Source organism: Myxine glutinosa, chromosome 11, assembly GCF_964187855.1.
Source record: "Myxine glutinosa chromosome 11, kmMyxGlut1.1, whole genome shotgun sequence".
Classification (NCBI taxonomy): Eukaryota; Metazoa; Chordata; class Myxini; order Myxiniformes; family Myxinidae; genus Myxine; species Myxine glutinosa.
The window spans coordinates 96,047,331-96,063,804 of record NC_136271.1 but is presented as its reverse complement, the minus strand read 5'-3'; the positions used below and the strand labels follow the sequence as shown (position 1 = coordinate 96,063,804).

Here is a 16,474-nt window from a genome sequence, read left to right as displayed (position 1 = left end):
CAATTTTGGTAATGCACACTGGGGGCACATGGGAACCAGGTGAGACAGGTACGTTCCTATCGTACGCCCCCCCCCCCCCACCAGGTAACCTACATGGCCCCTCCCTTACCCCTTACTGTATCCACACAACACAACACTACTCATAAACATCTACTTTACAAATCAACAAACATCCCTACTGTCTTCCCCGTTCCTCCCATATACCAAATTCGTCTTCTCTCCCTCCTAACCAATCAAATTTGCCATTTTCAACTTTCATCAAAATTTGCCATCTCCAACTCAACATCATAATTTGCCATCACCAATTCATCATCAGTCCCTCCTAGGGAGGGAGAGATGGAATCACCCCAATGTCTCATCCACGTCGTGATGCGTCTCACAAATCCACACAGCGATTCATCTCCTGCAACAAAACAAAGAAAACACAGGTGTGGAGTCATCATCATCACCACAGGTAAGTGGCTGCGTATGGTGCGACAGGTTCATCAATCCTAACTATCTCCTAAATGACTTTAACAACTTTACACTACCCGGGGTCTTTCTCCGGCCAAACCATTGGCCCTCTTACACTATGGGTTCTAAAAACCAATTCCCATTGGCCAAACTGTGGTGCTCTTCAATTTGGGGTCTCACTCCCCCGATTCATCTCCCGGTGCCCTCGTACAATTTCTGGGCTGCGACGTGTACCTCTCCCAGTGGGTCTACCCACCTGCACACCTCCACCACTGCAGTTGCCTCCGAGCTTACCTGCTCCTTACCCTAACCTAACTACCAGGGGAAGGCCCTCTGGCTCTCTCCCCACTCCGTGCCCTCTCTGGCACTGGGCTGCCCGATCCACACCCGGGATCCTCAGGCACCCACTCACAACTACCGGCTCCCAGAGCCCACCTGCGGCCTCACCTGGCCGACATCCTCACAGTGGTGGAGTGCCCAACCAACTACACACACTAACAGGCTACACGCCCAGCCATTTCCACAACACTAATGCACCCATTCACAACACCATTCTGCAACCGCACCACAAATGCCAATATCCAACCACAATTTACCTGCACCCTCTACCTAACACTTACACTACCCGCCCCGGGTACTCGTGAAAGGGGGTCCACTCTTCCCCCATCCACACCTTCGCACCATGCACACCACTCCGTACCACTTACTCCAACTCTCTCCACACACCTGTACTTGCACACCTGTGCTCTCACACCTGGTGCCACCTGCACCCTTCTCTCCCCAAGCGCATTCGCGCTGATCCACTCACTCACTACTCATACACTGCTCCACACACCTGTCCAGTTGCACACCTGTGCAATCACACCTGTCCAGTTGCACACCTGTGCAATCACACCTGTTCAATTCTCACTCACACGGCATCATCTCAGCTAACTACTCCCTTCTGAAACTTGCGCTTCCCAGTCGTCCCTTTAAACTATTGCGCTCCCACGTCATTATCATCCATACTAATCTACCTGCGTCCCCACTACAGGTATCAGTCACTAACTAATCTTAACGTTACCTAATGTCATCTTCGCTAGATCCCTACACACCATATCCTAACCCACCCGGGCTAGTTTTCACTGCCATACACCCCATAAGCTATTGCTCCTTTGCCCCACATGGGAAGGATGGTGGATTTGCCATCCCACCACATCGGGGGTCTCTCACTACCAATTTCGCACATCAAATTTCAACAAATCAAAAATTTGGCCAATCACTGCCCATCATCTGCCAATCACTACTGCCAATCCTTTGCCAATCATCAAATTTTGTTTTTCTCTAATTTTGGGTCCAAAACACTAACCTCATCACCCAGTCTACTCACTACTGCCTCTCGGTGCGCCAATTCCTGTCCAAAGCCCGGCTTCGTAAAGCCAAGCAATGGATGCTGGTTATTTTGTGCTCGCGGCTGGGTGCGTCCGGCATTCGGTGCAGGGAAGGAGGTTTACCCGGGCCGAGATCCCACGCACCATCTCGGCGTGGAGCCATCCAATGTCCCGATCTCGACCTGCCGGACTGCCTCAACAAAAAGTGGTCGCCATGACGACTCTTTCTATCGGGCTGTCTGCTCCGCTTATTGGAGCACGGACGCGGCCGTTCAAAGCGAGGCCCAGCGTGGGTCGCGCACGGCGGTCCTTTCGAACCCGCCGTGGCTCGGATCCCCGCTGGTTCTCGCGGCACGCGAAGCCCGGCACGCACCGAGGGCCCGCTTCGGCTAAAAGTCGACCTGACCTTTAACCCGTGTAACGTCGATGCTTCACCTGCATGCTTACACCCCGCAGCCCGTTCCTTGCTCATACATGCAGCTGTTCCCATTCTCCTTGTACCGTTCCTTACACACCCAGGTACACCCATTCCACTCACAGCCTTGGTCACACACCTGACCACCGAACACTTTGGCACACATTCGTTGCTCGCACACCTCACCAATACACCGCTTCGCGCCCCCTCCTCGGTCACCTCCTCTGTGACAATCACAGGTGTGCTCTCATTCGCACACCCAACCACGTGCCTCACCACCAACTCCAGCGTGCATTCCCACTCACGCTCTACCATTCCAGGTGTGCATCCTTCCATCCCAGGTGTACATCCTCGCTCACCTGTCACAACTAACTCACGCTCCATGTCACTCTCACTACTTTCACCTCCACTCGTGACAACGCACTCACCCTTACTCTTGACAGCACACTCTTTCCCCATGCACCTGTCCGTCACACACCTTTCTCGCGCACACTCTCCCGTTACACCCTCTGTAACACTCACCACAGGTGGACACTCTTCCTTACTTCTGACAGCGCACTCTTTCCTCATGCACCTGTCCGTCACACACCTTTCTCGCGCACACTCTCCCGTTACACCCTCTGTAACACTCACCACAGGTGGACACTCTTCCTTACTTCTGACAGCGCACTCTTTCCTCATGCACCTGTCCGTCACACACCTTTCTCGCGCACACTCTCCCGTCACACCCTCTGTAACACTTACCACACCGCGCTTCCATGTGCTCCCTCGCACACGCGCTACGACCGACTCACTCTCGCCAGCACCCTCACTACTCCTTGGCACGCACTTTTTCCTCACACACCCCAGAGTCGGACTTTCTCGCACACCTCCTCTTTCGCACACCAGACCTGTCGCACACTTCACCAACGGCCTCTCACGAACACCCGGGTCCATCTCGACCCCCAAGCTTCTTAAATCCCCTGGCGCATCATACGCACGACCATATTGGTCACCACTTACACCGGGTCCTCTTCCTCTTCGCTTCTCCTCCATCACCTGCGAATCCCTCATCCGGTTAATGAGCACATCATCACGATCCAAACACAGACTTTGGACCAATTCTTTTATCTCCTCTTTTATCTCTTTGTTATCCCCTCTCCGTCGCTTCTTAATTTCGCTCACCCCTTCTTCCACTTCTTCTAATTTGTGCCTCACCTCTTTTATTCCCCGGTACGTCTCCTCAAGCTCATCCTCTAAGGCTACCTTGACCGTTTCCAGGTGCGTCCTCACCTGCCGGTCCTTCGTCTCCATTACCTCTATCACCTCGTCCAACCTCGTTGTCAGTCCCTCACGTACCATCTGACATTCCCTCTTTGTCGCTATCAAGTCGTTTTTTATGTCGTTTTGTGTCGCTTTTAACCCTCCTAATACCGCAGTGTTCCTTTGAACCTGCTCCACTAACTCCGTCTGTCCCACCGTCAGCTGCTCCACCTCCTGCGTCAGGTCCTCTATGCCCCCTTGTAACTTTACAGTCCCCTTTCTCACCTCCTTTTCCATGTGCTCCTCACAGTGCCTCACCTCCTCGCGCACTCCTCCGACCTCCTCACTCACTCCTCTTCTGATCTGCTCTCCCATCACTTGCATCTCCTGCCCAGATGCCACCCTCATCTGCTCCATTTCCTCCCTGTGAGCATCCAGTTTGGTTTCTACCCCCATTCTGACCCCCTCTATCTGCTGCCCCATTTGGTTAACTTCCCTTTCCGCTTGGTCCCTCATGTCCCTCAATTTGCCTTCCATGGTGTTTTCTAACCCCTCTAACCCTTTTTGCATCCCTTCCATTTGATTCTCTTGAGCGGCCATTCTGTTTTCTACCCCCGTTAACCCCTCCTGTATTTCCCCTAATCTATCGTCTAATTCCCCAAATTTCATGTCTAATCCCTTAAAATTATTGTCTAATCCCTTAAAATTATTGTCTAATCCCTCACTGGTACCCCTCGCTTCGTCCCTCATTACCCCCATTTGCTCACTCTGAGCCCTCGCTTCGTCCCTCATTACCCCCATTTGGTTTCCCAACCGCTCACTATCAACCCTCATTTGCTCACTCTGAGCATCCATCCGGTTCCCCAATTGGTTACTCTGCAGTTTGAGGGACGCCTGCATTTGCGCCATAAATTGCTCCATGAGGACCTGCATCTGGGCCATCCCTCCCACTTGTGCAGCGGGTGCGGCCGCCGTAGCTATGTGCGAGGCGCAATTTCGCGCGTCTGCTACCCCCGCTGTTTCGCTCTCCTCATGTCCCTCATGTCCCTCAATTTGGTCCTGGACCGACCCTGCTTCACTCTCCCCTACCGGACCCCAGCCGTCTTGATCCGCCATAGCGCGACTTTCAAAACTCGGTTTTTATTTTTTTATTTTCGTAAAACAAATTGAAATTTCGCCGTTATAATTTCGCGCGGGAAACGCGCTCCGAATCGATTTTCCCTCCCAAAATTTGGGCCTAACTAATTTAGTCCCGGGTTCGAATTCCACTCCTCGACACCAATTGTTACAGATACGACTTTGATGGTATGGTGGGCCGAGCGGGATGGCCGCCGTATCCGTACAAGTTACCCGATTGTGCCCGAATGTTAACTAATCGCGCTACGCTGGCTCAATAGGAAAGAGAAGACACCCGGCTGGGCTATAATGACACAATACGACACCAGGGGTTCAGTTCTCAAGACCTCCGGAGGAGGTTATATTAAGGCGGAAAAGGTTAGATTACAGGGACAAGAGGGAAACATAGGAAGGTGGGCACTTAGACACAACCTTATATTAACCCTAGACAGACCACAGATAAACGGGACAACGCTGACTCACACGGGGGGTGATGAAAAGGGGAGGCAGGTCGCGATGGCTCAGGTGCACCTGGCTCCGGGACAGAATCACGTACGGTGGTGTCCAGCAGATGCGGGGAGGTCGCTCAGCGCTCGTGGGTCGCGACTTTGGTGGAGATGCCGGGGAGGTCGCTCAGCGCTCGGGAGGGTGGCGTCTTGTCCTTCCAAGCTCGGGGCGCATCTGACGTCACGTCCGGCGCGGGGCCGCGTATATCCGGCGGGGAGTCACGCCCTCGCTCGTTAGCTCCGCCCCATATGGCATCGGCCCATGGCTTCTCATTGGGTGCGGGGGTTACTGGCTCCGCCCTTGACGAGGGGCCGACAGGGAGCCCCCTTCTGGGTAACCCCGTCGAGCACATGTTCAATGGCGGCCAACCGAGCCGGAGTGAGGACGCAAAGCCGCTGTTGTTGTGGTTGTTGTTGGAGCTTGAGATGATGGGAAGAGATGCGGGGAGGTATGGGAAGGTCCTAAACTCCTACTGGTGCCATATCATCACATTCTGGTGCAACGAAGAGTCATAATTAATGGAAACAAGTCCTTAACTGACATAGATTAAGAATAACTAGCAAGATGTCCTATAATTGTCTACGTGTGGTGCGGGGGACCTGGGCACGACATTTAATGGGGGAATGAAGGGGAAGATCGGCTCTAATGGGTGTTGTTTACAGACAATGGGACTAGGGAATGGGGTAAGGGGAGAGTTGGGGAGTATCGGAGAAGATAGGGGAATATTTACAAGCGGATATGGAGGTCAAATTCCATATTCGCAACAATATACAGTATATATATATATATATAACAGGGGAAAAGCAAGGTGAAATGTATGATTCGTGGTGTTTCACCTATGACTACTTAAAAAATTGGAACAGGACCTAAATTTTAACAAGCGTTACGCCGAGGTCCTCCGTCGGGGAAGTGATGCCAGTTGACAAAGTGGGAGACGCAGAAAACATGCTATGATATGATATTTCACTCAAGGTTCAGACATACATGGAGGCGGCCATCTTGGATTTTGACGTGGCGACCCAATTTTCAATAGCGTTCTTCCTTATGCCTAGATACACCCACACACCAGATTAGAAGTTGGTACTTCGCTTATTTTTCAAGATATTCCACTCACAAGGTTCAGACATACATGGCGGCGGCCATCTTGGATTTTGACGTGGCGACCCAATTTTCAATAGCGTTCTTCCTTATGCGTAGATACACCCACACACCAGATTAGAAGTGAGTACTTCGTTTATTTTTCAAGATATTTCGCTGACAAGGTTCAGACATATATATGGTGGCGCCCATCTTGGATTTTGACGTGGTGACCCAATTTTCAATAGGGTTCTTCCTTATGCCTAGATACAACCACACACCAGATTAGAAGTTGGTACTTCGATTATTTTTCAAGATATTCCACTCACAAGGTTCAGACATACATGGCGGCGGCCATCTTGGATTTTGACGTGGGTTGCACCCACACACCAAATTCGAATGCGGTCCTTCGCTTATGCACGCACGCACACACGCACGGACGGACAAACCATAGTCCCCCTTTCGCTCCGCGGTGCGACGGGGGACAAAAATAGGGACAATACCCCTGGTGCTCACCTGGTAGAATAAACAGTATACTGCATGAATAAAGGTATTTTAGACCAAATTCAATGGTTGCTGGAAAACAGAGCAGCATGACAAATGGTGGGATGATGGTGGTTGGAAAGAAGATTGATGAAGAGAAATAAGTTCAAGGAGTGGCAGAAGGCGAAGGGTACGGGGGCAGAAAAGGCAGAGCATGAAAGTAATAAGGCAGCCAAGAAGGCTGCAAAGAAAGAGGTAGCAAAGGCACAGGAGGCATGTCGGAAAATGTTCGGAGAACGCTTGGATTCGGAAGAGGGTCAGAGAGCGGTATTCAGGATTGCAAAGCAGATAGTGAAAGAGAGGTGTGATGGGATGGGGGTGAGTTGCTTGAAGGATGAAGTGGGACAAATCGTTGTCGACCCAGATAGAATTACAGGAAGATGGAAAATATATATGGAAATGCTGTTGAATACAGAGAATGAATGGGATGGCAACATAGAGAGTAACCTAGTTTTAGGACCGGCAGAGAAGATAACGGAGAAAGAAGTTGAGGAAGCGATAAAAGCAATGAAGAGTAGAAAAGCGGGAGGGCCGACGGGAGTTGTGGGAGATATGTTGAAGGCAGCGGGAAATTGGGGTGTGAAGAGAATGACAGAGATCTGCAATCTGGTGGTGAAAGAAGGCCGCATTCCAGTGTATTGGGAACTGAGTACCCTCGTCCCTCTATACAAGGGGAAAGGTGACCCTCTGGACTGTGGCTCGTATCGAGCGATAAAGTTATTGGAGCATGGAATGAAGGTATTGGAAAGGGTGTTGGAGAGGAGGATAAGGAAGAAAGTGAAAATTGACGAAATGCAGTTTGGATTTATGCCAGGAAGAGGAACGACAGACGCACTTTTTATTGTGAGGCAGTTGCAGGAGAAGTATGTGGAGAAGAGGAAGAAGTTGTTTCTTGGGTTTGTTGATTTGGAGAAAGCATTCGATAGGGTTCCACGTGAAGTAGTGACATGGGCATTGAGGAAGTTAGGAGTGGAGGAATGGTTGATCAGAGTAGTGATGGCAATGTACAAAAGAACATGCACAACTGTAAGGACGAAGGACGGGAACAGTGGTGAGTTTGAGGTGAAGGTGGGAGTGCATCAGGGGTCGGGACTAAGTCCACTACTCTTTGTAGCTGTGATGGAGGTGCTGGCTCAGAACATAAAGGAGGGTTTACCGTGGGAGTTGTTGTATGCAGATGATCTGGTGTTGATTGCAGAAAGTATGGATGGACTGAAGGAGAAGATGAACAAGTGGAAGGAATGTATGGAGACAAAAGGTCTGAAGGTGAATATCGGAAAACGAAGGTGATGGCAAGTGGTAAAGCATGTGGTGAGGTGGAAAGAACTGGGAAGTGGCCGTGTGCTGTGTGCAGGAAGGGTGTCGGAGTGAATTCCATTCAATGTACAATGTGTGCTGAGTGGGTTCATCAAAAATGTAGTGGTTTCAGAGGGTCATTAACCAGTGTGGCAGCTACATTCAAGTGTAAGGTGTGCACAGAGGGAGCTGCAGATGGAGGAAATGTTGAGTTGGATCTTGGAGATGGCGTGAAGCTGGAAGGTGTGAAAACATTTTGTTACCTTGGAGACATGCTGAATGGAGAAGGTGGATCAGACTCGGCAACGGTTGCTCGAGTGAGATGTGCATGGAAGAAGTTTCGGGAACTGAGTGGCGTGCTGACGAGGAGGGGAGTGTCATTGAAGCTGAAGGGAAAGGTGTGTGCTGCATGTGTGAGAAGTGTTATGATTTATGGGAGTGAGACATGGGTAATGAACGTAGAGCAGCAACGAAGGCTGGAAAGGGTGGAAATGCGAATGGTTCGGTGGATGTGTGGAGTATCGTTGAGAGAGAGGAAGACAAATGATGAATTGCGAAAGATGATGGGAATAGAGCCTGTGATGGATGCTGTGAAGAGAAACAGGTTGAGATGGTTTGGTCATGTGTTGAGGAAGGATGAAAGTGACTGGTTGAAAAGAGTGATGGAAATGAATGTAGAAGGAAATAGAGGACGGGGAAGACCAAGAAAGACTTGGCTAAAGATGGTCGAAGAAGAAATGCGGGCAAGGGGGTTAACAAGGGGAGATGCAGAAAATAGGGCAAAATGGAGAACATTGTCATGGGGACCGCAAGGCTAACCCCCGCTCTTGCAGGGAAAATGGCCTTAAAATGCCTGTTGTTGTATGCCAAATCATACTAACATAATGATAATACTTTTAACAAACAAGATCTCTGGTTTACAGTATATATTACAATCCGTCATCTGTGATGGATGGTGAAGATGGCAATGTCTCTCAGTCCTTTCTAGTCTTTGCTAGTGAGTTTGAGCTGACTTCTGCACATCCAAACCTTCAGGCTATAGATGACCTTTTGTATACAGAATCGAGGCTCGTGAAAGCGCAAACATTTACTTCACAAACAAATCAACCAGACAAACAAAATATATAAAAAGAGGGAGCGGAAGACAAGATGGGGAGAGAAGGGGAAGCACAAAAACACAACATTTGAGAGCAGGGAGATGTGTGGGAGGGAGAGGGCTTGGGGGGAGGAGGCGTGGGAAGGGGGGCGGGGATGGGAGAAGTATAAAACACAGGGACAACAAGGACTTCCAGGACAGAAGTTGGTATTTCAAAAATGTGGAATTGGTGTGAAATTAGCGGGGGTAGAAAAGATCAAGGTTTTGGATGGGGGAAGATAAGAGATGGTGGTGAACAGCTGCTTTAAGACCTGGAGGGTGGAGTGGGATTGAATAGAGTGAGGGAGTTTGTTCCAGAGGTTGGAGAAAAGAGGAATGAAGGAGTGAAGGTGAGCAGAGAGTCTTTATTTTGGCAGTTTAACCATAAGAGGGTTGCAGGCAGATCTTGTGCGACCTGTAGGAATATTTGCGGGACAGAGCCCAGAGAGAGCTGGGGGGGGGGGGGGGCAAGGCCAGAGAGGAGTCGGTAGAAGACGGAAAGACCACCAACCTGCCTGCAGTGAGTGAGTGAGAGGCCATTGGAGTTAGCTTCATCGCGGGAGATTCCAATGATTCTGAACGCTTTGGTTTCAACAGCGTGAAGACGAGCTAGGTGTGAGGCAGGAGCACCAGCCCAGAGGGGAGAGCAGTATTCCATTGAGCTGCGGATGAAAGCCTTGTATGTGGTGAGGAGCTCAGGTGTGCCAAGGAAGGACTTCGCACGACGGAGGATGCCCAGTCGGCGACTGGCTTTGGAGGCCAGATTTGAAATGTGGTTTTCCCAGGAAAGATCATGGCAGATAGTGAGACCCAAAAGCTTGAGTGACAGAACTTCTTGAAGACCTTTGACATCCAACGGGCATGGTGCATGGGTCCTGGGGCCATGAACCAGACTCCTTTTGCAGGAACTCCACCCAGAGAGATTACACACAGTTCCAATAATTCCCGATAATCATCTCTTGGCTGGATTTCAGCAAGCTGACTCCCAACGAAAAGCAGAACATCATCCTTGATATCAGAAAGGGATTCACCAACCAATTCATTTGTGGTTGCATTATCAAAGTTATCCTGATCCAGAAATTCCCAGCGAGCCTGGAATCGTTTAAAGATTAAGATCTCTGGTCCAGAGGAGGGCCCCATGCAGCTCACAAACACTGCTCCAATCACAATTTCAAGTATGTGGTGGCGACAAGCAAGAAATAGCAGTTCGGTGTCCAGTCCTTGTTCAATTAACACACATGCTCCAGCCAGCCTAATACTGCAAAGACCCCTCAAAGCATATTTTCCTTCATAAAACATCAACAAGGCATGCAGGGTATTCATAACTCAACTTAAAATTCCTGCAAAAGTATGCGACAATCAGAAACTGTTAGTGTCCATGATATTGTAAGACGTTAGTGTAAGACCATATGGGGAAACTTTGATGACTATGAGCTACCCATAAATATTATTCAATTTCATTTTTATTTCACCAGCAGTGTTTATTAGGTATTGGAACAGTTCTGGAGGGTGAGACCATGACATTAAAAAAAATAAAAATTGTGGACCACCCCAGAAAAAGTAAGTAGACCCCATGTAAAGTTTTGACTTTTTCAACATATTTCAACATACAGCTATTTGATCTTCATTTCAACAATATCGATCGATAAAGGTGATATAATATAACAAATATCATGAAACATTTACATTATGTAGTCCATTGTATAATTTAAATAAACATAAATGCAAATTTCGCATGTGGAAAAAGTAAGCACACCCCTACATTTATCACAACTTCAAATACCTAAAATTAGAATCAGGTGCGCCAGCTCAGGTGCAAATGATTAGAACATCGTTGGAGAGGATCTTGGAGGAACCTGTCTTATTTAAACCTCAGACATTTAGTTTGGTTTGCTCTTTGTTGTTGAAGAGTGCGGCGTCACCATGCCTCGATCAAAATAACTCTCTGAGGCTTTCAGAAAGAAGGTTATAAATGCCTATGAGTCTGGGAAGGGATTTGAAAAGATCTCCAAACAATTTGAAATCAATCATTCGACTGTCCGGAAGATCATCTACAAGTGGAGAAGATTCCAAACAACTGCCAACTTGTTCAGGCCAGGCCGCCCCAGCAAGTTCAGCCCGAGAGCAGACCGCAAGATGCTGAAAGAAGTCTCGAAGAACCCCAGAATGTCATCACGGAACCTACAGGTAGCTCTTGCCACTGATGATGTCAAAGTGCACGAGTCTACCATTAGAAAGAGGCTGTGATCTACATGGGAGGTGTGCCAGGAGGAAACCTTTGCTGTCAAGAAAGAACATCAGGGCAAGACTAAAGTTTGCCAATGAACACCAAGGCAAAGACCAGCACTTCTGCAACAATGTGCTCTGGACAGATGAGTCAAAGGTAGAGCTATTTGGCCACAGTACCAGAAGACATGTTTGGCGAAAATCAAAGACAGCATTTGACCACAATAACCTGATACCAACTGTAAAGCATGGTGGTGGAAATATTATGGTTTGGGGCAGCTTTGCTGCATCAGGGCCTGGGCAGCTCACCATCATAGAATCCACGATGAATTCTTCATTGTCCCAGAGAGTGCTTGAGGATAATGTGAGGCCATCTGTCGGAAATTTGAAGCTCAACCGAAGGTGGACCTTGCAACATGACAATGACCCTAAGCATACCAGTAAATCCACCAAGGAATGGCTGAAAAGAAAGAAATGGAGGGTTCTGGAATGGCCAAGTCAAAGCCCGGATCTAAATCCCATCGAGACGTTGTGGGGGGATTTGAAACGAGCTGTGCATGCAAGAAACCCCTGAAACATCGCACAGCTGAAAGAATTCTGCATGGAGGAGTGGGCAAAAATTTCTCCCAGTCGATGTCGGAGACTGGTAGACATTTATAAGAAACGCCTACTTGAGGTTGTTTCTGCCAAAGGCGGCAATACCACCTATTAGAGCCAAGGGTGTACTTACTTTTTCCACATGCGAAATTTGCATTTATGTTTATTTAAATTATACAATGGACTACAAAATAAAAATGTTTCATGATATTTGTTATATTATATCACCTTTATCTATCAATATTGTTGAAATGAAGATCCTTCCTTCTCCTTGGTTTCTTTTGGTTGTAAATAGCAAATAAATTATATTCGTATTTCCTACTTCTGTCTTCCCCTTCTTCACATCCGTGTCACCTTTGTCTTTTCCCCATTGAATATCTGTGGCACGATTTGGCCCACGTTTAAGGAATCGGGTCTTAATCATTGTTAATAGTTCGGGCCGCGGCCGCCATCCGCTCGGCAAATCAACACCTTATCCGCGGTCCGTAACAATATATATTATATATATACTAGTGGGGTCACCCGTGGGAATCCCACGGGCATGGACGTGTGTGACATTTGGACATCTTGATTTAGATGCGACACATTCAATTTTACAAAATGGTTACTGGCAATTCATCAGATCCAGAAATGGTGTAATGAACACAATTTATTTATTTCACATAATATGTGACCCCTCACTCCTCTCCACCTGACACTCTCCTCTCTCCACCCTCACGCCTCTCCAATACCACACACTCCTCTCCAATCCCTCACACTCCTCTCCAATCCCTCACACTCCTCTCCAATCCCTCACACTCCTCTCCAATCCCTCACACTCCCCTCCAATCCCACACACTCCCCTCCAATCCCACACACTCCCCTCCAATCCCACACACTCCCCTCCAATCCCACACACTCCCCTCCAATCCCACACACTCCCCTCCAATCCCTCACACTCCCCTCCAATCCCTCACACTCCCCTCCAATCCCTCACACTCCCCTCCAATCACTCACACTCCCCTCCAATCCCTCACACCCTCCTCCAATCCCTCACACTCCCCTCCAATCCCTCACACTCCCCTCCAATCCCTCACACTCCCCTCCAATCCCTCACACTCCCCTCCAATCCCTCACACTCCCCTCCAATCCCTCACACTCCCCTCCAATCCGTCACACTCCCCTCCAATCCGTCACACTCCTCCCCAATCCCTCACACTCCTCCCCAATCCCTCACACTCCTCCCCAATCCCTCACACTCCTCTCCAATCGGCCCTTACTCTCCAACCCCTCGCTCCTCTCCAACCCCTAGCCCCTCTCCAACCCCTCGCTCCTCTCCAACTCCTCACCACACTCCTCTCCAATCGCGCCTCACTTGCCTCTCCAATTGCTCCTCACTCGCCTCTACAATCGCTCCTCACTCGCCTCTCCACTCACTCCTCACTCTCCAACCCCTCGCTCCTCACTCTCCAAACCCTCGCTCCTCACTCTCCAAACCCTCGCTCCTCTCCAAACCCTCGCTCCTCTCCAAACCCTCGCTCCTCTCCAAACCCTCGCTCCTCTCCAAACCCTCGCTCCTCTCCAACCCCTAGCTCCTCTCCAACCCCTAGCTCCTCTCCAACCCCTAGCTCCTCTCCAACCCCTAGCTCCTCTCCAACCCCTCGCTGGAATGAATGCCAGTTTTAACAGGATTACCTTTACTTCCGTATAATAATGATGAATGAAATAATAACGAAGAAATATCTGTCGACAATTTCCTGACTGTGGCGATACGTGAACGAAGCTATGCCCCTCTCTCTCTCCACTTTATTGTGACGACGTATAAATTAAATATTTAATCGTGACGATTATCATCAAATGGAAAAGTCCGCCACTAATTTTAAATATATCTCGCCATTTTCCCATCTGGTATTTTAGGCGGTGTGTGACCGGCCGTGCCGCGATTTTAAAAAAATATAGTGGTCACCCGTGGAAATCCCACGGGCATGGACGTGTGTGACATTTCAACATATTGAGTTCGATGCTACATATTCATTTTTACAAAATGGTTACTGGCAATTCATCAGATCCACAAATGGTGAAATGAACACAATTTATTTATTTCACATAATATGCGACCCCTCACTCCTCTCCCCTTTCCACCCTCACGCCTCTCCAAACCCACTCCTCCTCACACTCCTCTCCAATACCTCCTCACACTCCTCTCCAATACCTCCTCACACTCCTCTCCGACCCCTCACACTCCTCTCCGACCCCTCACACTCCTCTCCGACCCCTCACACTCCTCTCCGACCCCTCACACTCCTCTCCGACCCCTCACACTCCTCTCCGACCCCTCACACCCCTCTCCGACCCCTCACACCCCTCTCCGACCCCTCACACCCCTCTCCGACCCCTCACACCCCTCTCCGACCCCTCACACCCCTCTCCGACCCCTCACACTCCTCTCCGACCCCTCACACTCCTCTCCGACCCCTCACACTCCTCTCCGACCCCTCACACTCCTCTCCGACCCCTCACACTCCTCTCCGACCCCTCACACTCCTCTCCGACCCCTCACACTCCTCTCCGACCCCTCACACTCCTCTCCGACCCCTCACACTCCTCTCCGACCCCTCACACGCCTCTCCGACCCCTCACACGCCTCTCCGACCCCTCACACTCCTCTCCGACCCCTCACACTCCACAGTGGGCTGAGAGGGTGAAATATTGGAAATATCTCAATATCTTGGGTTAAAATAATCCCCTGATAGTGGTTGAGGGCTCGTTAGAAGCGTATTACTAAGCTTATTACAACGAGAAAAATTTTGTTTTTAAATTTTGATTTTGAGGGGTCTGGGCCCAAATTACCATATTTGGGCATTTCGGGCTCAAAACACATTTTCGGGTATATCTTGGCTTAAAATAATCCCCTGATAGTGGTTGAGGGCTCGTTAGAAGCGTATTACTAAGCTTATTACAACGAGAAAAAATTTGTTTTTAAATTTTGATTTTGAGGGGTCTGGGCCCAAATTACCATATTTGGGCATTTCGGGCTCAAAACACATTTTCGGGTATATCTTGGCTTAAAATAATCCCCTGATAGTGGTTGAGGGCTCGTTAGAAGCGTATTACTAAGCTTATTACAACGAGAAAAAATTTGTTTTTAAATTTTGATTTTGAGGGGTCTGGGCCCAAATTACCATATTTGGGCATTTCGGGCTCAAAACACATTTTCGGGTATATCTTGGCTTAAAAGAATCCCCTGATAGTGGTTGAGGGCTCGTTAGAAGCGTATTACTAAGCTTATTACAACGAGAAAAAATTTGTTTTTAAATTTTGATTTTGAGGGGTCTGGGCCCAAATTACCATATTTGGGCATTTCGGGCTCAAAACACATTTTCGGGTATATCTTGGCTTAAAAGAATCCCCTGATAGTGGTTGAGGGCTCGTTAGAAGCGTATTACTAAGCTTATTACAATGGGAAAAAATTTGTTTTTAAATTTTGATTTTTGAGGGGTCTGGGCCCAAATTACCATATTTGGGCATTTCGGGCTCAAAACACATTTTCGGGTATATCTTGGCTTAAAATAATCCCCTGATAGTGGTTGAGGGCTCGTTAGAAGCGTATTACTAAGCTTATTACAACGAGAAAAAATTTGTTTTTAAACTTTGATTTTGAGGGGTCTGGGCCCAAATTACCATATTTGGGCATTTGGGCAACATGAAAAGGGTTGATTTAGGGGTAAATCTGATTGCATTTTTGGATTTCCCAGGTCAAAAAACTTCCCAGTGTGAAATTTTAGCCCTAGAACTTGATTCAAACTCAAATTATTCAAGAAAATGTTAAAATGGAAATAGACGCCCCGGAAACGGCTTGCAATAGATTTTCGAAAATTGACTTTTGTGTGAAATTCATTTTTTCTCATTGCCACAAGTCAGATTTCACAATATATGCATTTTCTAAGGCACTGAGACCTATATTTTCAGAAAATATACACTGGAGTAAATCTGGCTTGTGGCATTTTGAAATTTTTACAGATATGCGGCAAATTTTGGGTGGAAAAAACATCGATTTTATGGGTAAATAATCAAAAATGGGCAAAAATTTTGACCGAAAACCTCAAATTTTTGGCACTTGAAGGCTGTACAGCCTAATATTTGATTAGATTCAGTGAACTTGGTACATTTATGGTTTAGTATGAAAGAATTAGGTTTAATGGGCATAATTTTGTCATTTTCTTAGCCTTTGACAGATTTATTGGCAAAATACAGTTTCCGCGAAACCATTGAGCTAAGGTTATCGCGAAATTGAAATATTGCCGATCTTCTAACGTTCACCATTTTTCTTGGAGTTGAGCTTTTGACTTACTTTTTTTTTTGTTAAACTGGATTTTTTTTCTAGTTTCTGAAGCACTCAGAGCCATTGATGCCTGATAAGAGTCCATTTTTGGTAATTTCCAGGCTCCAGCCCACTGTGCACTCCTCTCCGACCCCACACTCCTCTCCGACCCCTCACACTCCTCTCAGACACCTCAC

General features: G+C 48.2%; 1 long non-coding RNA gene across 1 annotated transcript in view; it reads right to left on the bottom strand.

Annotated features, from left to right (window-relative positions):
* The window catches only part of LOC144894310 (uncharacterized), a 227,336-nt gene that overhangs the window by 189,566 nt on the left and 21,296 nt on the right, over positions 1-16,474 (bottom strand). Inside the window, exon 2 of the long non-coding RNA XR_013625000.1 lies at positions 1,517-1,553. This is a non-coding gene — a long non-coding RNA (uncharacterized LOC144894310). The remainder of the gene's footprint in view (positions 1-1,516; positions 1,554-16,474) is intronic.